Genomic DNA, 23,194 nt, shown 5'->3' on the forward strand with positions numbered 1-23,194 from the left:
ACCATGGCAACTAGGGAATTTAAGTCCAGTTAATTAAATACGCGTGGAATTAGAAAGCTGGCTCTATCAGTAATAGTGACCATGTAACTACTGAAAACTCGCCTTATTCATTAGTGCCCTTTAGGGAAGGAAATCTGCCACCCTTGCCCAGTTTGGCCTATCTGTAACTCCAGAACCGCTAAATGTGGCTGACTCTTAATTGTCCTCTGAAACAGCCATGCAAAACTGTTGCGAACAGGTCTGAGGAATACAACCAGACAGCCCAGGCACTGGACAAGACAAAGGCACACCCACACCCAGTCAATGCTGCAAAGTCCTGCTCTCTAATATTTTGGAGTTTGCGCTAGAATTGGGATAGTTGTCCATAGGCCAGTCAAGCAACAGCCGGACATAATCATAGTCACGGAGGTGAGTTGGGGAGACTTTCGGAGGTGGCATTTAGGAGTAGGTCAGACATAAGGTAGCTTCTGCCAGGGTCCTTGGTCTTTTCAACCAGGTTTCCAGGGGAATTTGGTGGATAAACCCGATGCATCTAATTGAATAAGGCTTCAGCCTTTCTCATTATTTTCAAGTTCACGACTCCTCATGGACGACTTTTCCTTCCTTTCCTTTGGCGCCACCTTTTTCCTTGCTGAAGAGGATTTTGTCCCTGGCGAAGGGTCTGTTTCGGTCCTGTATGGCCATATTCTCTCGTCAGATCCATCCCTGCTCGGTGGGGTGAGGGTGAAATAGAAAAGTGAATTGGGCCCTAAACTTACAAGTGAGCTTTAGAGCGAGGCCCTTCACAGGGTCAACTCCACCTCCTCATGTGCTCGGTTGAGCCTAATTCAATTTAAAGTATTATACAGGACGCACTTAACTAGGGCAAGGATGGGGCTTCCGGTGTGGTCCATGGAGTAAGTGGTCACACACAAGGCAGCTCCTGCCCAAGGTTACAGAAAAGAGCTCTTTTTAATCAATATGGGTGGAATTTTGATGAAAAGACATAGGTGAATGTTGGAGGAGTACTTTTCCCCAGGAATGGTATGTTTCTTGGTTACCAGACCCGGCAGAAACAGTGAAATATTTGGCTGAAGCTGCAGCAAAGACAAAAGCCTCTTCCAGCATGCAGGCGAGGGAAGGGTGAGCTTAAGGGCCTCAAGCTGACTTGAGGGCCTTTATTAAAGCTGAATTCTAGCAGCAGAGGGAACAACTGTGAAAAGATCTCACCAAGGCCATTGAAGAAGCGGTGACGAGACTTCCGGTGGCGGCCATGGAGGGGTAGGTCGCGCATTCGGCAGCTCCCATCTGGAACCGACTCTTGGACCTTTTTCAGGCGTTTCCACGGACCTTTTGGGGCAGATTGGTGAAGCGAACACTGCCAAAAGGATTCCCTCTCTGTTGTATGGATAGCTGGACCAGGAGTGGCTGGGTGAAGCGTTTAACTCCCAGCAGACAGAAGCGTGCAGAGCGGGCGCCGAGGCACGGCATGGCAGCCGGTATAGACCAGGGCGCAGTGGGCACAGGAGCAACAGGAGTTCCTCAGGGGCTGTTTTGCTGATCTTAAAAAGGACATGCTGGCCCCGATGAAGGCATCAATAGACCAAATGATTGCAACTCAGACAACACAAGGGAAAGCGATTAAAGAGATGGAGAAAAATCTATCCGACCATGAGGACGAGTTGGTTGTATTGGCCCTTAAGGTGGAGGCGCAGGATGACCTCCACAAGAAGTGGCAGGAGAGGCTGGAGGACCTAGAAAACAGGTCCAGGAGACAGAACTTGATAATTGTGGGCTTCCCCGAAGGTGTGGAGGGGTCGGATGTGGGAGCATTTGTGTCCAAAATGCTGGAGAAACTGATACGGACAGGAGTATTCCCTCGACCCCTGGAGCTGGACGGGGCGCACAGAGCCCTCGCAAGGAAGCCCAAGGTGAATGAACCGCCGAGGGCCATGGTGGTGAGATTTCATCGCTTCTCAGACAAGGAACTTGTCTTGCGGTGGGCAAAAAAAGAACGGAACAGCAGGTGGGAGAACCGTGTGATACGCATCTACCAGGACCTGGGTGCGGAGCTGACCAAGAGGCATGCTGGATTCAACCGGGTAAAGGCGACACTCTTTTTAGCAAGGGGGTGAAATTTGGGATGCTACACCCAGTGAGGCTATGGGTCACGTACAAGGAACGGCATTACTATTTTGAGACGCCGGACGAGGCGTGGTCATACGTCAAACAAGAAAAGCTGGACTCGAATTAAAGGGCAGTTAAGCTTTGTTGGAATGAGGCAGTGGGGCTGGGTAACACGGTACCGTTTCTAATATAAGATTGTATACAATGTTGGGTGCGTGTAAGGTCTGTGGTGGTGGCTGGAGGGTGCAGTGTTTTCGGCAAAGTTGAGATACGGATGGGAGAGGGGGCCCTGTACTTAGTGCGAATTTTGGAGCCTTGGTTCAACAAGTGTCTTCTCATGGGGCAATGTTAGTGTCTTCTGTTTATTTTTTGTTTTGTATTACTATTTACTCACTGAGGCTGGAGAGGTAGTTTAATTGGTTTATTCACGTGGGGAGAAGGGTACGGACAATGAGGCGACTGTCTGATTGGCGCCAGGGGCGGGAGCTGCCAGGGTCAGCATGGGTCAGCTGACTCTCAGGAGCGTAGTGAGGGAGCAAGTGCCCAGCTGGTGCTTGGCAGGGGATTTTGGGTCGTGGGGCTGTTGGAGGGGAGGGGGGGGGGGGGGATGCTGCTTTGCTGACAGAGGAGGTATCAATTTCGGGGGACCAATTGAATGTTGGGGGCGGAGGCTCCCTGTGGGGGCGCTCGAGAAAGCGAAAGGCGTGGGCTCGAGGTTGGCTAAGAAAGGGCGATGGCTAGTCGGTGGCGGGGGGGGGGGTTAGCCCCCACGTCCAGGAATGTGAGGGGTTTGAATGAGCCGGTCAAAAGAGCGTGCGTGTTCGCGCATCTAAAGGGGTTTTATCTAAAGGCAGACGTAGCAATGCTTCAGGAGACACATTTAAAGCTCGCAGATCACACGAGATCGTGAAAGGGATGGGTAGGCCAGGTGTTCCATTCAGGGCTGGATTGGAAGACTAGGGGGGTAGCAAGTCTGATCCGTAAGGGTGTGACATTCAAGGCTGGGAGAATTGCGGCAGATAAGGGGGGCAGGTATATAATGGTGAGTGGAAAGTGGAAGGGGTCCGGGTAGTGTTTGTGAATATCCACGCTCCGAATTGGGATGATGTGGAATTTATGAGACGCATGCTAGGCAAAATCCCGGACTTAGAGTCACACCACCTGATCATGAGAGGGGACTTTAACACAGTCATTGACCCCGAGCTGGACCGGTCAAAGTCCAGGACAGGGAAGCGACCAGCAGTGGCTAAGGAACTGAAGGGTTTTATGGAGCAGATGGGGGGGGGGGGGGGGGGGGGGGGGGTGGACCCCTGGAGGTTCGCGCGGCCGAGAGCGAAGGAGTTCTCTTTTTGCTCCCACGTTCATAAGGTTTATTCCCCCATAGACTTCTTTGTCATGTGCAGGGAGACACCTCTTCGTCCGCCAGCAGCACCCACTCTGGAGATTGGATGTGGGGCTGCTGGCGGACAAAGAGGTTTGCGGGCGGATTAGCAGGAACCAAACAAATTACCTGGAAACAAACTATACGGGTGAGGTTATAATCTGGGAGGCAACAGTCAGAGGGGAACTCATCTCAATTTGATCCCATAGGGAAAAGAGAGAAAGAGCCGAGAGGGAGAGACTGGTGGAGGAGATACTCCAAGTGGACAGGAGGCGCGCGGAGGCCCCCGAGGCGGGGCTACTGAGGGAGCGGCGGAGTCTGCAGGCGGAGTTTGAACTGCTGACCACAGGGAAAGCGGGCGCACAGCTGAGGAAGGCAAGGGGGCAGTCTATGAGTATGGAGAAAGCGAATAGAATGCTGGCACACCAACTGCAAAAGAGGGAGGCGGCCAGGGAAATCGGGACAGTAAAGAATAAGGAGGGTAACACGGTCTTGGATCCAGGGGGGTGAACAAAGTCTTTAAGGAATTCTATAGTAAGCTATACAAGTCGGAGTCCCCGACGGGGGCGGAAGGGATGAGGCAATTTTTGGACCAGTTCAGGTTTCCAAATGTGGAAGAGGACCTGGTGGAGGGCTGGGGCCCCTGATTGAATTGGAGGAGATTGTCAAGGGTATAGAGGGCATGCAATCGGGTAAAGCCCCAGGGCCGGACGATTACCAGGTAGAATTCGATAAGAAATTTTCGGAAATATTGAGCCCACTCCTGATGAGGACCTTCAATGAGGCTAGAGAGAAAGGAACCCTCCCCCCAACAATGTCACAGGCCTTGATCTCACTCATTCTTAAACGAGGGAAGGACCCGGAACATTGCGGGTCATACAGGCCGATTTCGCTTTTAAACATGGATGCCAAATTGCTAGTTAAGGTTCTGGCCACAAGAATTGAGGATTGCGTCCCAGGGGTGAAAGAGGAAGACCAGACTGGGTTTGTTAAAGGCAGACAACTCCATACCAATGTCCTGAGACTTTTAAATATTATGATGATGCCCTCAGAGGGAGGGGAGGCGGAGGTGGTAACAGCGATGGACGCAGAGAAAGCCTTTGACCGGGTGAAGTGGGAGTACCTCTGGGAAACGCTGGGGAGGTTCGGGTTTGGTGAGTGCTTTATTGGCTGGGTGAAATTGCTGTACCAGGCGCCAGGCGCCTGTAGCAAGTGTATGTACAAACCGGCTGAGGTCGGGGTACTTCGAGCTTCACCGGGGAATGAGGCAGGGGTGTCGCCTCTCCTTGTTACAATTTGTCCTAGCTATAGAACCACCAGCTATGGCGCTGAGAGCCTCGAGGAACTGGTTCGGCTGGGGGGAGGGGGGGGGGGGGGGGGAACCATCGGGTCTCTCTATACCTGGATGTTTTGCTTCTGTACATTTCGGACCCTGTGGGGGGGATGGGGGAGGTTCTGCGGATCCTGGGGGATTTTGGTAGTTTTCCAGGGTACAAACTTAATATGGGAAAGAGCGAGTTGTTTGTGATCCAGGCCAAGGGGCAGGAGAGACTGAAAGAGCTGCCACTCAGGATGGTAGAGAAAAGTTTTTGTTGCGTGGGTATACAGGTGGCCAGGAAATGGGATGCCCTGCACAGGCTCAACCTGACCCGGTTGGTTGAGCAAATGGAAGGGGACTTTAAAAGGTGGGACATGCTTCCGCTGTCACTGGCAGGGAGGGTGTAGACCGTGAAAATGACTGTCCTCCCCAGATTTTTGGTTGTCTTTCAGTGCCTCCCCATCTACATCCCTAAGGCCTTTTTTTAAACGGGTGAGTAGGTTCATTATGGGCTTTGTGTGGGGGGGGGGGGGGGGGGGGGGGGCGTGGGAGCAGCTGGAGGCGTCGTCGTGTATAGGTACTAGTCTGGGAGCTTTGATAACAGCTCCTTTGCCGTTTTCGCCAACCCGTTACTCCACACGTCCAGTGGTGGTGGCGACATTGTGGATCTGGGGACAGTGCAGGAGGTACAAGAGGGTGGAGGGAGCGTCGGTCTGGACCCCGATATGCAACAATCACAGGTTTGTCCCGGGTAGGATGGATGGTGGGTTCCAGAGCTGGCAGAGGGCAGGCATCAGAAGGATGGGAGATCTGTTCTTAGACGGAAGCTTTCCCAGTTTGAAGGCGCTAGAGGACAAATTTAATCTGCCGCCAGGAAACGCCTTTAAATATCTGCAAGTACGAGCCTTCCTGCAAAAACGGTAGTGGCCTTTCCGACGCTGCCGCCACTGAGGATACAGGACAGGGTGGTCTCCAGCACCTGGGAGGGGAGGGTGTCGGATATCTACCAGGAAATACAGGAGGCGGAGGAAACCCAGGTGGAGGAGCTCAAGGTCAAGTGGGAGGAGGAGCTAGGTGAGGAGTTGGAAGCGGGTCTGCGGTCAGTGGTCCTGGGCAGGGTTAATTCCTCCTCATCATGTGCCAGGCTCAGTCTAATTCAATTTAAGGTGGTCCACCGGGCACACATGATGCCAGCGAGAATGAGCAAGTTTTTTGGGGCAGAGGACAGTTGTATGAGGTGCAAGGGCAGCCCTGCAAACCATGCCCACATGTTTTTGGCATTCCGGAGCTTCGAGTGTTCTGGCAAGGGTTGGTGAGGGCAATGTTCAAGGCGCTTAACACTGGTGGTGCCGAGTCCAGAGATAGCGGTCTTTGGAGTGTCAGAAGACCCGGGAGTTCAGGGGGCGAAAGAGGCCGACGTCTTGGCCATTGCCTCCCTAGTAGCTCGGAGACAGATTTTATTAATGTGGAGGGACTCGAAGCCCCCGAGTGTAGAGACTTGGGTTACTGACATGGCTGGGTTTCTCAGCCTCGAGAAAATAAAGTTTGCCTTAAGAGGGTCTACGCTAGGGTTCTCTCGGCGGTGGCAGCCGTTTGTCGACTTTCTCGGGGAAAATTAAAATGTCAGCAGCAGCAGCAGCAATCCGGGAGGAGGGGAGTGCTTCATTTGGATGGTGTGGGAAGACTGGGTCCTGTGGGGTAATGTCTATTCAATTGTTATTGTATATTCTCTTCTTGCACTATGTTAATGTTCACTCTAGCTTGTTTTGTTATTATGGTTACTACTGTTTTATTATGAAAAATTCTGCAAAACCTTAATAAAAATACTTTAAAAAAAAAACTATGGCAAGGATGAGTCTGTTTTTCCCAAATGTTGAGAATAGATGCGATCACTGTGCTCTTGGCCCAGCTAGCCACATGGATTGGATTGGATTTGTTTATTGTCACGTGTACCGAGGTACAGTGAAAAGTATTTTTCTGCAAGCAGCTCAACAGATCATTCAGTACATGGGAAGAAAAGGGAATTAAACAAAATTCAAGAAAATACATGAGAATACATAATAGGGCAACACAAGGTATACAATGTAACTTCATAAGCATTGGCATCGGTTGAAGCATACAGGGTGTAGTGTTAATGAGGTCAGTCAATAAGAGGGTCAATAAGAGGGACAAGCATGGTCCTGTCCCAAACTTGTAGGTTTTCTTGTCTCCTTCTTTAGCGCCATGTTGGAGATACTTTAGATTTGGGCCCACGTCCGTTGGTGGCCATACTTGGGGTGTCTGATCCGTCAGCGATTCAGTCTGGGGTAGAGGCGGATGCTGTCGCCATTGTCTCATTGATAGCCCGGAGGCGAATATTGCTTGGTTGGAGGCCCCCTAGTGTCTCTGCTTTTTTGGGGGGATTTAATGTCATTTCTACACTTGGAGAAAGTCAAATTCACCGTCGGGGGTCGGTGGATAGGTTGCATCTAAGACGCCAACCATTTATTTACTTTTTTGAGGATCTGGTCACCGTCCGCTGTTAGTGGCTTTAGTTTAGTTTTACTACTTAAATTAATTATGTTTTTGTTTGGTTTACTTTGCTTGTGATTTTCTGCATTCTTTTATTCTTGTTTGTGTTGATTATTAGGTTTAAAATCTCTCATAAACATATTTAAAATAAAAATAGATTGGTAGTGGCATGTAACATTCATGCCACACAGGTGCCAGGGAATGACCAGCTCCAAGAGAGAGTCTAACTATCTGTTCTTGAGTTTCAATGGGATTATCAGTTTTGCTGAAGGCCGTGGAGGTCAAATCACTGAGTGTCTAAGACAGAGATAGGTAGGTTCTTTTTTTTTTTATTACTTTTTAAAAATTACTTTATCAGAGTTACAAAGCCAGAGCTCAGAGTGTGGACAGGGGCAAACCCCTAACCCAGCTCCTTGCCTGCTCCAAAAACCAATTCAAATTGAATCCAATTCATGGCCCCCACAGAGACATACCAGAACCAGACGTTACACCTGACCTCACGCGCATCTTAGCCAAAAGGCCGAGAATGATGATGCGTTCTTGATTAATAAGGGGATCCGATGGGTTATGGGGAGAAGGCAAGAGAATGGGGATGAGAAAAATATCAGCCATGATTGAATGACGGAGCAGACTCGACAGGCCGAGTGGCTTCATTCTGCTCCCATGTCTTATGGTCTTATAAACATCTTGGTGATTACCATTGACCAGGAACTTACCTGAACCACAAGAGCAGGTCAGAGGCTGGGCGTTCTACAGCGAGTGACTTGTTTCCTTACTTCCCAAAGCCTTTCCAAGTCAGAAATATGATAGACTGCTCCCACTTCCTTGGATGAGTGCACCTGCAACACTCTAGCTCAAACCACCTAGGACAAAACAGCCTTCTTAATCTTACCTCATCTCCCACCTCAAACATTCACTCCCTCCAACATCGCTGCATAGTGGCAGCAGTGTGCACCTCATACACAGCTTGCATTGCAGCAAGTTGCCAACGTATCTTTGACAGCACCTTCCAAACCCACGCCCTCAACCATCTACAAGGACATGTAAGCAGATGCACAGGAACACCACCATCTGTGATTTCCCCTCAGAATTGCACACCATTCTGACCTGGAAATGCATCGCCTTTCCTTCATCATCACTGCATCAAAATATGGAAATCCTTGCCTAACAGCACTGTGGGTGTGCCTGCAAAACACGGGCTACAGAGGTTCAAGAAGGCAGCTTATCACCACCTTCTCAAAGGCAATTAGTGATGGGCAATAACTTTTGGCCTTTGCCAGAGACACCCACCTCCCACAAAAGAATTTTTAAAAAAGAATCCTGATTATATGCTAGTCAAGAATGACCCCTTGAATGAGGGTACTGGAGGGCATGAGGAGCCTATGAAGCTCTAGTCTCACAGTGTTCTTGGTAGACGATCAGCTACGAATACAGCTCTGATATATGACACCAGGGAGCAGCATGTAATAGTGTGTTCGCTAGCACAGTTCCTTTTTGTATTTTTAGTTGTGTTAAAAAGAAAGAAAGAAACAATATAGGGTGCAGTACTGGCACCAACAGCCTGCTTCATGAATGACAGTGGGATTGGACCCTGTAGCCTTTGCATGAGTTAGAGGCCTCCTGCTGATATTGGGGAGAGTCAAGTAGAGATCTGGCATTTCTAAACTGGGAGGGAGAAAACTACCAAAGGAAAAGTCAACATTGGACTTGCCTTTTGCTCCGAGTCATTCCTTCCTTCCTGTTGAAAATGATTTAAAAGTATAAAAATGTAGGGTGGAACTTTCCACGGTGCAGTGCCATGGGTGGGACCTTGCACACAGTGGGCAATATACCAGAAAATCAGTAAAACCGGGAATACTAGTAGTATAGCGGAGCTTTCTGATGCAACTACCAATTAAGAAAATGTGTAACCTACTGAACATTTTTATCCAGTTCTTGGTTATTCTTAGTTGACAAATATCTGTCTGTACAAATGAATTCAACAGTGGATGTGCGTTCCTTAAATCACTGACATTAAAGACTTAAAACAAAGGTGGTTTACTCCTGAATTGAACAGCTATGCAGTACTTGCGCTCTGCCCACACACTCCGGGATAACTCCCGGCAGCATGAACTCTTATGTAGCCGCATCACCATGTTCTCACGTGACCACTCGGTCCATATCTTCCCCCGGTTAGTTGGGGCATCTGGTGGCATGAGATGTAACAGTGTATGCCATAGGAAACTATGTACAGACCATTGCGTGACATCCAAATAAACCATCTGGCAATGCATAGGCTATAGCAACTGGTGCCTAGCCCTTTGCATCTCCATCTCCTCAACCCTCTTTTCTGTTGGAAAGAAAGCTGAACTTCAAACGTCAGTTCTAGGCTAAGTAGTAATAAAGTTCAAAGTTGGTGGTGTTGTAGTCTCTTCGTGGTCAGTGTCCTCACTGTTAGCAACACAGCACATGTCATCTGTGTGTTCATCAGGTGCAGGATTCGCTGTGTTGGCCCCTGTAGGACTCTGCATGTCTGCTGATGCAGGGGGCTGGTGCCATGGGCCAGTTGACTGAAGTATTGTGTTATGTGTTGGTGCTGGTTCTGCTACTTGCAGAAGGTGACAGAGATTGCGTACACAGTGCGGTCTATCTGAGCTTACCACGTAACTATTTTGTGTGGGATAATACTGTGTACCATCTGCAACTTTTCATGGCCAAGTGTGGTCTGGATCTATTAGAGGGCCGACTCTATGGGCATCTCTATCATAGTGCATTTTGATTCTCAATCCTGCATTTTAGGAAGGCCTGATTCACATTTGTTTTAAGTTTAGGCTGCAGCAGAATCTTAGCAGCAGGAATCGTGGGTCCTGTCGCACCTGGAAAAAAAGTCATTGTGCTGATTAGGGCAGGCTCTGTCGTGGTAGTTGAGGGGTGCAGCACAGTAATCTGTGCGATCCCAGGCACGTTTCTCCAGAAGATGCTTGGCTACGCGAACTGCTCGTTTCACCAAACCATTTGGTTGTGGACACAGGAGGCTGCTCGTGATATGCTAAAGTCTCGAGTTTGCAAAGTTGCAGACTTCAGCAGAGGCGAATTGGCGAGTGTTGTCTGTCATGAGTCTTTGTGGGATTCCGTGTGTGGCAAAGTGTCTCTTAAGCTTGATGATTACTGTTTTACTCATGATGTTTGGCCGGTAGTCAAGTTCAATCCACCCGGAATATGAATCAACTAAGACGAAGATGTCAGCTGTTGTGATGACCATGGGAGGTCCAGGAACACACACAAATGGACTGTTTCCATTGCTTGATGCAGCTTGAGTGTATTCCATGGTGTGCATCTGGAGATCTCCTTTTCCATGTCTGTCTACATGGAGGGCCAGTACAGTGATTCCTTGGTCCTATATCTGGTTGCTTCCAACCTGGGGTGTCTTTGGTGCAGTTGATGTTGTGTGTAATACCTCTTGGTGCTCTTGTTATCTGGTTATAGATATGGCGGTCAATATGGTCGCCTTTCTTAATCCTAATTATGTTTACACTTGGAGTCGCCAGGTATCACTTGATACCGCCACAAGGTACAAACCCGAATACTGATCAGAGCCAATACACCAGTTAGTTAGTTCAAAGTCAATACTATTTATTTACACACACAGTAATCGTAGAATTTACAGTGCAGAAGGAGGCCACTCGGCCCATCGAGTCTGCACCGGCTCTTGGAAAGAGCACCCTACCTCCAGGATCCTCCACCCTATCCCCATAGCCCAGTAACCCCACCTAACACTGACGGCAATTTTGGACACTAAGGGCAATTTATCATGGCCAATCCACCTAACCTGCACATCTTTGGACTGTGGGAGGAAACCCACGCACACACGGGGAGGATGTGCAGACTCCGCACAGACAGTGACCCAAGGCGGAATCGAACCTGGGACCCTGGAGCTGTGAAGCAATTATGCTATCCACAATGCTACCGTGCTGCCCTTGTAAAATCTACTCATGCACAACAGTACCACAAACGAAACTATCTCTAATGCTAACGCCTATACTTAAGTTCGGGTGCCCACACAATGGCCGTTGTTCGGATCTGAGGCTGTTGGGTTCGAAGAGGTAACAGGAGAACAGCTAAGGTCGTCCGTCTGGTAGCGTGCGTTTACCTTGAACTTGCTTGCTTCTGGTGATGCTGGTGGACGGGTCTCTCAGCCTGAGAGCCAAGTCCAAGAGAGCGAATCTCTCGTGGGGTGCCTTCTTATACTTGGAGGGGCTTTGCTCGCTTTTAGGCGGGCCCTAAACTTTGTCCCAATTAATTGGGCCGCTTCTCGATCATTGTTATCGATCTTAACCAATAAAGGGGTGGGTGTCCTGATGGCTGGGCATGTCTTAGGTGGCCGTTGGCCTTGCTTTGTTTGTGCTTTTCGGTTGGGGAACTGGCGCCGGGATATCTGCAATAGTATCGGTTACCTGAGTGTCATTCCTTTGTTTCCCGGATCGACCCATAGTTTCAATTCCGTCTGGGAGCTGTCTCCCAAATATACGTTCAGGCACTGTGCCTGCTTGTTTTCTAGCATTGTCCACAGTTCCCTATATTCTTTGCGAGCGTCCATTTTGTGTTCTGGAAGTGGCCATTCCAGATGGCTACACTCCCTTCTTGTGATCCTCAACGTGAAGTGTGAAGGATCATATTACTCCATCTTCTTTGTTCTCTTCCTAAGTCACGCACCCGTAAGCAAGGACAGGCTCTACTCTACTCTGTTCTGTAGATGGGAACTTTACCTAAATTGTTTTATATACACACATTATTATAAAATTCTGCGGGACGCTATGACATTCATGCATTACAAATAGAAACACGGGAACCTCTAACTCTTCTTATCTAAACTATCCTTAATCAGCGAAAAGCATGTACATTATAAACTATACAGTAGCAGCAATACATGTTTCTGTGGCTTGGCAGTCAAGCACAGAGTTTTACATCTTTTTTTTTAGAACGAACAAACAAACAAAAAAAGGTCGATGTACTTTAATTCACTTAAAGAGAGGGGGGTTTGCTGAAGTCCGAAAATAGGGGGTCTGAAGGTATATACCGGAGTGTGGGAGGCTTTCCTTCACCATTTCCCAAGTCTCAGTGTCTGGATGGCACTGCAGAGTATTGCAATGACTAACAGTGCTTCTACAACGTAGGACAGGGAATACCAGGTGATAAACTTGTCACACCATGTTGGTGTATCAATTGCTGTCTCTGGCTGTAATGTATGGCAGGGATGGGTAACATTCACGGCCTGTGGGGTAGGGGTCGGGGGGTCGCGTCCACGCGCAACTGTAGGGCTGCCCCAAAGGTTCAAATGTAGACCATGATGTCTGTCTTCATGTTCTCTTCTTCCTTCCGTATTCTTCCTGTGGCTTCTGGATTTCTGTGGACACAAGCATAATATCTGTTATTATCTTGCTTATGATCTCGTATGTCTGTCTGTCTTGTATGTCTGCCTGTCTGTCCTTTTATTATCAATTACCCACTATAATTGGTCACCATCTGTGACTCCCTCATTTTGTTTTTAAACCAAATATTTTGGGACAAGATATCCGAGAAGAAATGCTGTCACAGCACGAACAGTCTTGCAGCCTGTGTGATTGATGCAGTGAGTGTACCATCCCAGTGTTTGAGGATGTAAATAGCATATGGAGAGCATACGAAGGGAAAATGCTGTCACAGTACAAACAGTCTTGCAGCCTGTGTGATTGATGCAGTGAGTGTACCAGCCCAGTGTTTGAGGATGTAAATAGCATATGGAGAGCATACTAAGGGTCGCCGGAAAACAAACAGAGTCTTGAACCAAAAGTTCAGAATGGGGTGCTTATGGGCCGTGGCGGGGCAAGAATGGGTGGAATCCCCGGGTAGGACGGTGACCAGTGCTGTATGTGTTCTACCCGAGCGTAGCTGACTAAATGGGAGTATTCAGGCAGGGCGGGGACCAGTGCCGTTATTCCACTGCCTGAGCGACCGGACAAGAATGGAAAGAATTTGTGTTCGCCGTGGATGCTGCCTCTTATGATTACCTTCGAATCAGAAGAGTAGCTATGATCGGTTGTCTGTCGACAAACCTGTTCCTTTAACTGCCAGTGGGCGTTAAAAGAGTGGTGGCGTGGGGCCATGAAAAACTTTGAGTGAACAAACAACATTTAACATTTACAGTAACAAACATTTAAACGACAAACTAACACAACATCGTGCAGGTTCCATCAGAAAGGATGGAATCTCCATCGGTTCCTTTTTACCATCATCTGGACACCTCATTGCTCAATAGCGAAAAAAGTCGCAAAGGGGTTCGTCTGGTGGGAGTCAGACTCTAAGTCATCATCTTCTCCTGGTTGCCATACACGTGACGGAGTAGTTGTGCCAAAGCTGCTTGGGGCGAATTGGGGTCCATCTCATCATTCCGGATGAGTCTGTACAAATTGTCTCGGTGCCAATGTTTTGTGTCGCGGTTGGAGGTGGTAGGGGGCAATCCATAATCGTCGGGCGGTGAGTCCGGATCGGGGGCTTTAATGTACGTGGCCTCAAAGGGGTCACTGGAATCTTGTTCGGAGTCGCTTGGAGTGGGGCCTGGTGCAGAGGTGTAATCGTGTTGTGGTGTCATGGGGCTGTCGCTGTCGTTGTCGCTGCCGGTCAAATGAAGGGAGAGGCGGAGTCGTGCCTCTGGGGGTGGAGTCAAAGTAGTGTCTGAGGATGGGCTGCACTGGTTGGGGGAGGGTAGGGATAGGTTGTTCGTGGGTGGGGCGTGTTCATCTGCTGCTGCAAGTGAGATGTAGTGTGAATGGTTGTTCTGTGTGCCATAAGCCTTAAGCTGGTTTATGTGGAACCATGCAGACTTGCCATTGGGATAAGTGATTTTATATACGGAGGGGCTGACTTTATCAGAAATGGAGTATGGTCCTGCAAATTTGGGGTAGAGGAATGAACTGGGGTTGTACAGGGATAGCATGACCTGCTGCCCTCCGACAAATTCTGTGGCATGTACTGTCTTGTCAAAGCAAACCTTGCTTTGCTTCTTTTGTGTTCTAAGCCTAACAGCTGCAGCGAGCTGGGCTGCTTTTACATTCTCTATAATCTGCTGAACTGCTTTCTCATGGGTGAGGGCGGTGACTGTGGGCATGGCCAAATCGAGTCCGAACAAATATTCTGTCCCTTTCATGGGTCGTCCGGTCGTGAGAGTGTGGGGGGTGCATCCTGTCGACGTGGATACCGTGTTCCTTATGAACATTAGTGCAAAGGGGAGAACTGTGTCCCAGGTGCTATTGTGCTGTTGCACCATTTTCCTGAGGGTTGTTTTAAAGTCCTATTCATTCTCTCTACTATTCCGCTGAATTGGGGGTGATATGCAATTTGGAATTTTTGTCTGATTCTGAAAATTGTGAGGACGCTTTTCATCACTCGTCCTGTAAAATGTGAGCCTTGGTCGGACTCTATGCTGTATGGAAGTCCCCATCTTGTAAAGATGTGCTGAGTGAGGATCTTGGCTGTCGCTTTAGCCGTGTTCGTTCTGGATGGAAAGGCTTCCACCCATTTTGTCAAGGTGTCGATGACCACCAACACATACTTGAAACCATTGCTGCAGGGGGGTAGGGGTCCTATATAATCAATTTGCAAGTTCGTCCAGGGGCCATTGACGGGGCGGGTGTGACTAAGCTGACCTTTCCTTGCATATCTGTCCGGATTGTTCTGGACGCAGATTAAACAGTTTTCAATGCGTTACATTGGCTTTTAAATCAGGCCACCAGCAGAGAGATCTGAGGTGGGCAAGAGTTGCTTCTATGCCTTGATGTCTATGGTTGTCATGGAATTGACAAATAATCTGGTTTCTGTCCTGACTGGGGGCGACATAAATACCTACTCCTGACACCATGTAGAATGTTATGGGTTCCTTAAATCACTGACATCAAGGACTTCAACAAAGGTAGTTTATTCCTGAGCTCAACAGCTATATGTAGTCGTTGTATTCTGCCAGAGATATCGGAGATAGCTCCCCCAGTGTGACCTCTTACGTAGCCGTGTTCTCACCTGACAGCTCAGTCTACACGAGCATGATCAATTTTTATAATTGACTATTACTTGATTACGTTTACAAAGATTAATTGTTTGTCAGAATGTAAATGTACTTTACCACTTAACTATGTTGTGGAATTTTGATTCAAGTTACCCGGCTGGTAACTTTTATATAATCAAATAGAATCTATGAATGCATCCTCTGTAGGGACTGACTCACATTGAAACATGCACCCACAGGGTGTTGAAAGCCCAACAGTACCCTGATGTTTTACAGATGTAAGAGGTGTTGGAGCTCTGGGGACAAGGAAGAGCAAAGGTCGAGCAAATTGTCTGTGGGTGGGCTGCAATTTGGGTGAAACCCAAACCCTCTGGGACGCTGTCCCATTTAAATAATTATCCATTTAAAGAGCTGGTGAGTCATTTACCAGCCTCCTCTCCATATCCTCGCCTCACCCATGTCTATGGACAGTTCTAGGCATGCATCACTGGAAGTTCCCGGTCTGCCGCAGGAATCTTTTCCAATTGCACCTGCCAGCCGAGAGCTGCAAATGGTTCTGCAGTGAACTTCAAAAGCCACAAATGGTTCCCTGAAAACATTATTGAATTGTTTCTATTATAATCAGGGCTCATATTTCCCCTTGACGAATTAATTTTGAGACTGGTGTTCGACTCTCTCGTTTCCACGTTGTAGTGCATGATGAACATAGAACAGTACAGCACAGAACAGGCCCTTCGGCCCTTGATGTTGTGCCGAGCCATGATCACCCTACTCAAACCCACGTATCCACCCTATACCCGTAACCCAATAACCCCCCCCAAAGGACTGATGTTTCTGCTGACAAACGGGCAGGAGCCTCTGCTGCGTCTGATCTAGGCAGGGGATGCCAGCCCCAAATGTTCAAATGACTCGGATACTGAGCTTTGGTACAGGAGGATCCATGTTTTCTACTTGTGGTGGTGGAACCTAGACCCTTTTGAGTCCTGATTGTTAATATGATAGTAAAACCATTGAGTGTGTGAACTGTTTCTCCCCACTCAAAGGTTCAGCCATTTAAAGAATTGCCAAGTGTTTTCAACACTGAAACTGACCCATTCAGCACAAGTGGACTAAGCTGCCATTTTTGCTGCAAAACCAGCTTCTTCTCTTCAATTAAGGCCAGCAACATATCCTTCTAATTATTGCAGCCTTGTGCGCGTATCTGGTTTTGCTTTAAATGCATCAATGCTATTTGCCTCAGCCCTTCCTCGTGATGGTGAGTTCCATATTCTCTTTTTTTTTATAAATTTAGATTACCCAATTATTTTTTCCAATTAAGGGGCAATTTAGCGTGGCCAATCCACCTACTCTGCACATTTTTTGGGTTGTGGGGGCGAAACCCACGCAGACACGGGGAGAATGTGCAAACTCCACACGGACAGTGACCCAGAGCCGGGATCGAACCTGGGACCTCAGCGACGTGAGGCAGTTGTGTCCATATTCTCTTTTTTAAAAATATTTTTATTCTCCATTTTCACATTTTCTTCAAGATTTACACCCCACCAACAAACAGTAAGCGGTAACGGATACAATGTCAGTCCCCTTATTAACAACAACAATCCCATCCTCCCACCACCCCCCAAACAATGGCCCGCATCACAAATATAAGCCTTGAATAAAATAAAACCTCCCAAGGAGAAAAAAAGAAAAAGGAAACAGGAATCGCCTATGGTCACCATTGACATATATAGTTCAGCCCCCCCTAATATTCAACGCCATCCAATCCCCGAAAGAGTACCGTGAATGACACCCATGAATTGTAGATCCCCACCCACCCCACACCACACACAAATTCCTCCCCTCCACTTCCTCTTGTAAACTCCTCCCCCCAACCTCGGTTCCTTCCCCCAATTTTTCACCCCTGCTAGACTCACCGAAACATGTTCTACCAGGCTCCAATGGCCGCAGCCCCTCCCCCCACCTCACTCCCGTTCACTAACCAACTTAAACCGGCCAGCGTGGAGGCCCCTGTCCAGGTCTCTTTCCCCTTTCCCGGTCCCAGGAAAAACCAAGAAATCCCCTTTAGCACACAAACCCAGTATACCCACCCAAGCCCCAAAGAACCATCATTGCAAATGAAAGTCCCAACTCCTCCCTTGTCCAAATATACAGCCGTTGACTCATTTAGTACATACACCAACACACAGTAAGAAAATAAAGTTACATGAGGCTACATCGGTACACGACCCACTCTCAGTCCCATTTCTCAATTCTGCCACAGTCCATCTGCCTTCGCAAACCCCTCTGCCGCTTCCGCCGTCCCAAAATAAAAGCCCTTGGATTTGCAGGTCACCCTCAACTTAGCTGGATCTGTCGCATTGCACCTTGCTGATGTACAGTGCCTTCTTCACTCGGCTGAAGGCCGCCCACCACCTCCACTGAAAGTCCTGGTACATATGTATCCAGCTCCAGCCCACTGCACCTCCCGCTTTGCCCAGCACAGGACCTTCTCCTTCACGCTGTACCTACAGAAACAAACAGTTACTACTCTTGGCGGCTCATGCGCCTTTGGTATAGGCCTCCACGACCAATGAGCCCGATCTAGTTCGTATTGATAGGGTTCGTCCCCCTCCCCCAATAGCTCTGCCAATATCGTGGCAAAATACTCCGTCGGCCTTGGGCCTCCCCCCCCCCTCCCCCCCCCACCCCTTGAGCAATCCCACGATCCTCAGATTCTGCCGCCTAGATATGTTTTCCAGATCTTCCATTTTGGCTCGCAGATCCTTGTTGGTCTCTATCACCCTCCGCAGTTCCTTCCCCATTGAGGTGAATTGATCACTGTGCTGCGATAATGCCTCTTCCACTTCCTTCAGTGTCTCACCTTGCTCCCGCACCTCCGCCGCTGCACTTGATACTGCCGCCCTCACCGGGGCAATCGCCTCCTCCACCAGCACTTTCAATACCGCCCCATTTCCTTCTTCATCGCTTCCATTTTGCTTTGTGAACTGTTTCTCAAGTTCCACGGCCATCGCCGTGGTCATTTCTTCTGCCGTGAGCAATGCGGCCTCCCCCGGTGCCCCGGCCTCCGCTTTCCTTGCAGTCCACGCGGCGGCGGGCTTCCATTAACCACTTTTGTCACGGCCGTTTTTTCCCCTCAACTTTGACACCTCTCCTCGCTGTGCCTTCTTACTGCTTTTGCAGCCTCCATTGCCCCTGGGACCGGGCGTTAAGACCCCGAAAATTCCGTTCCCAAACGGGAGCCCTCCAGTGTGCGGCTGCCTGCTGCCCGCCGTCACCGGAACCTGAGTACCATATGCTAACGGTTCTCTGCGCAAAGAAACTCTGAGCAAGAACTCTGGTTGATTCATTCTCCCCACTTACATGGCCACGGCTGCTGCAGCCAATTAAAGCATCTCCGATCATCTCCACTGAAGTCTAATAATTCCCAGGCATGGCATCTGGACTCACTGGTTGGTTTCCATGATTTAATAACATAAATGGCAGTACCCACAGTCTCCATATTTATTTTCTCTATTTTCAGACCTTACTTCCTGGCATCAAATTCCCTCGGTGTGCTCATAAAGATTCTCCATGTCTTAGAGCTCTGGTGAAGAAAGAATAGCAAAGTCTTGAAGAGCAAAAATCTAGATCTTTTATGGGGTAATGAAAAGATTCTCTGAATTCTAGTCGAAAGCAGCTAAATCGAGATCCACCCTTAACATCTCCTGTCTTCTATACCCTTTCCTCAATATTTCATCCAAATCTTTTGATTGCTCCTACATAATCATTGTGTTTTATGAATCACATTCATTGTACATCTCTAATATACTCCTATATAATGTTCTATCTATATAATGTTCCCTCTTTCTACGGTGCTTGGTCTCCAAATTTCCAATATCCTCAATTGCCTGGATGATTACTTTTCCCTTGTCAACTATCTTTCATCCCACATCAATTCTTCCCCTTTTCATTAGCTCAGGGCAAAACCTAAACCGTTTGAGTGTGTGTAAATTTTGGGGTGGGGGAAATCCATGCTAAAATTGATTAATGATTGGCGGGGGTTTTGAGGTATTTCCTGCTTGAGAAATCATCTCTTGTGTATAAATAATCCTGTGCATCGACCCTGGAGATGACATCAGGCTTTTTTGTGTGCATGTTGCAAATACTAACACAAAGAAAACAGCTGCTTCTGCTTGAATGCGGTCCTTAGTAAAATATCTATCTGTAATTTATTAAAACCCTAACATTCCTGGGTGCTTGCCAACATTGCTTCATTATAAATTCCAGTATCCTTGGAATCTGCCTATGTAAACCTGTCACGCTGCTCCTTAGTGTTCCTTAGTGGAGACCAACCCAGTCGGAGGTTTCATTTAGTGTTTTTTACAGTTGTGGCTATAACAGTTGAACATGTGACATTAAAATTGGGTCGGAATTTAATCTGAGTGTGCCGGCCCAGTTCTCCTCTTTATTTAATCTCACTTCAGCTAAAGATCGTCATCATAGATCATAGAATACACAGCGCAGAAGGAGGCCATTTGGCCCATCGAGTCTGCAACGGCCCTTGGAAAGAGCACCCCACTTAAGCCCACACCTCCACCTTATCCCAGTAACCCCACCTAACCTTTTTTGGACACCTAAGGAACAATTTAGCATGACCAGTCCACCTAACCTGCACATTTTTGGACTGTGGGAGGAAACCGGAGCACCTGGAGGAAACCCATGCACACACTGGGAGAACCTGCAGACTCCGCACAGACAGTGACCCAAGCCGGGAATCGAACCTGGGACGCTGGTGCTGTGAAGCAACAGTGCGAACCACTGTACTACCGTGCCGCACAGTCTTTTACTTGATCTAGATGTATTGTATGTAACCACACAATTAAGTGATGCGTGATCTATAATAATCTTTTTTTTTTTAAATGCAGTTTTATGTCTGACTGCATTTCTCTGATTTGGTCGGTGGGTTATTTTGGTGGGTGGCGGTTGGTGCATGTAGAGCGCACTGAGGACTGGAGCACACAGGACTGGAGCATGTGTGCAGTTGGTGGCAGGGAGGAACCTGCTCTACATGCACAGAAACTACATGCACAGAACATGCTCTACATGCCCTAAGCGAGCAGAAGTAAGTACTTATCCACAGAACACCCACTAGATGAGAAGGAAACTCTTCAGCGCGGAAGGAGGCCATTCAGCCCATCGGGTTTGCACCGGCCCTTGGAAAGAGCACCCTATCTAGGCCCACGCCCTATCCCCACAATCCAGTAACCCCATCTAACCTTTTGGACACAAAAGGGTAATTTAGCGTGGCCAATCCACTTAACATGCACATCTTTGGACTGTGGGAGAAAACCGGAGCACCCGGAGGAAAGCCACGCAGAATGTGCAAACTCCCAAATGTGGGCCGGGATTCTCCCCTACCCGGCGGGGCGGGGGGTCCCGGCGTAGCGGAGAGGCGCCAACCGCTCTGGCGTCGGGCCTCCCCATAGGTCTCTTCTGCCTCCACCATGGTGGAGGCCGTGGCGGCGGCAGAAGAAAAAGAGTGTCCCCACGGCACTGGCCCGTCCACCGATCGGTGGGCCCAAATCGCGGGACAGGCTACCGTGGGGGCACCCCCTGGGGTCCGATCGCCCCCCCCCCCAGGATCCCGGGGCCCGCTCGTGCCGCCAATCCCACTGGCACCAGAGGTGGTTTAAACCATGTCGGCGGGAGCAGCCTGTCAGCGGCGGAACTTCGGCCCATCGCCTGCCGGAGAATCGCTGCGGGGGGCACGCCGATCGGCGGGGCGTGATTCCCGCTCCTGCCGATTCCCGGGTGGTGGACAATTCCGGCCATGGCGGGGGCGGGATTTACGCTGGCCCCCGGGCGATTCCCCGACCCTGCGGGGGGTCGGAGAATTCCGCCCCTGGAATTGAACCTGGGGCCTTGGTGCTGTGAGGCGGGAGTGCTAACCACTGTGCCACTCGTTCACTGGCTGTAATAATTTGAAATATAAAAACAAAGGCTGAATATATTACCTTAAAGTTGGGACTGAAATATATCCATGTGTCTTGAACCTCATTTATGGTCTTTTATGCACAAGCACAAGTAATAAACTATAAATTCCAGGAAATTCAAACACTGATCGGACAAAATTCAGTTTGCAGAAGGTAAGTTGGTATTACAATAAAGGAAAACTGTTTCTTCTGAGTGCCATCAACACCCAACACATAATTCCCTTCCTCTCCTCCTCTTCATTTAAATTTTTCAAAAGTATCACCAACATTTATGTAATATCGCAAAGCCACGAGCGAATGAAGAATATATTTTTAAAGTCTCTGACTAATGGACCGATTATAAAAGCTGGAGTTTGAGAATGCAGAACAAAGGCTTCAGAAGAGAGTAACACGCCCAGCTACAGACTAAGTTACTTGTTTTTACAAGACAACTGCAGTCCAGATTGTATTTAAATGTGGTTGCATATAAAATATCTGTGAGAAATGGAACTGGAGGCAGAGTACAGCAACTTCCTGCCACATTTACTGTTAGTCACATGAATGAAAAATGTTGTTACTCAGCTCCAGTGTTCAGTCCTTGACCCGTAGGCCGCTGACTTCAGTGGCTGCCTGACAATCAGTCCCTGACCCAAAACAGCCCCAAGTGGTCTTGACCTCACTTCATCCCCAGAATTTTTATTACAGGAAAAAAAACAGTGGCAAAGGTGCTTGTGTGCCCATTAAAGTCAGATGTAAGCGAGACAATGAAGGCCAATAACAAAATAGCAGACTTGTTAAATTGATTATTTGGTCTTAAGATAAGTTCAATCTCCTTGACACAATGGTTTCCAGCCAAAGGTTTTAAATAGGTGAAGAAATAGCAAGTGCTTTAATCCTAAATTTCCTTCAGGAGTGATGGCGTTGTATTTTAAAATTGCTCATTAAGGGAGAGATATATATCCCGGACAGAGTTATGCACTTGGACAAATCTGAACTCAACTATGTACAGGTTAGGTGGCTTGGCCATGCTAAATTGCCCCTTAGTGTCCAAAGAAGTGCAGGTTAGGTGGGGTTGCGGGGAGTGGGCCTAGGTGGGCTGCTCTGTCGGAATGTCGGTGCAGACTCAATGGGCCGAATGGCTTCCTTCTGCAGTGTAGTGATTCTATAAAAGAAAGGCCTTGTCTGGCTATTCCAATTGCATTTTTTTTTTAGGCGGTCACTAGCAGCATGGTGGGCAGGATAAAGTCAATGGACACTGTCTTTGTACGTGAGACATTATTAGCAAAAAGTGAAAGCACATTGGACATTAACTTGGAAGGTGGGAGACCAAGAGCAGGGAAAAAGAGGAATCTTCTGAGTGGTGGTCCCTAGGAATCTGTACTGGGATATTACCAGTATGTTATCATGTATATTGTTGATCTGGGTGAAGGAATTTGTAGATGACACTAAATTAGGAGTATTGATCTATATTTTAGTCATCTACTACTTGCACTTGTTGAATGTAACATACATATAGCTTGCACTCCTACTATTTTTTTTAATAATGAATGGCATATTGCTGAGGCAACCTTGTTATCTAAATGGCATCTATTGGTTCCCGCATGGCAGTATTCTAAAACTTAACAGCGTGATGCAATTTTGCTTGAAAATAGAAGGAAAACAAAGATTCTAACAAAATTACACGAACAGCTCATTCAAATTCGTTTTTGGGTTGAGAGTGTTGCAGACAAAGTTACCACTCCTTTTTCATCCCTAAATGCCCTTGAGAAGATCATGAGACTCTGCCTTGGTGTCCATGCAGCATAGGTGCACTCTCAGTGATATGGAAGGCAGTTCCTGATTTGATGCAGCAGCAGTTAAGCAATGGTGATATAGTTCCAAGTCTAAGGTGAGTGTGAATTACAAGTGGTGGT

At 48.2% G+C, this 23,194-nt stretch overlaps 1 protein-coding gene across 4 annotated transcripts in view; it reads left to right on the forward strand.

Annotated features, from left to right (window-relative positions):
• Positions 1-23,194, forward strand: part of wipi1 (WD repeat domain, phosphoinositide interacting 1) — a 92,334-nt gene that overhangs the window by 19,155 nt on the left and 49,985 nt on the right. The window contains exon 1 of one of the 4 annotated variants that reach the window (XM_038777371.1): positions 18,863-18,969. The exons of the other annotated variants lie outside the window; for them this stretch is intronic. The gene's annotated coding sequence lies outside the window, so the exon portion shown is untranslated. Of the gene's footprint in view, positions 1-18,862; positions 18,970-23,194 lie in introns of those variants that run through there. 4 annotated transcript variants of the gene reach the window in all.

Source organism: Scyliorhinus canicula, chromosome 18 (genome assembly GCF_902713615.1).
Source record: "Scyliorhinus canicula chromosome 18, sScyCan1.1, whole genome shotgun sequence".
Classification (NCBI taxonomy): Eukaryota; Metazoa; Chordata; class Chondrichthyes; order Carcharhiniformes; family Scyliorhinidae; genus Scyliorhinus; species Scyliorhinus canicula.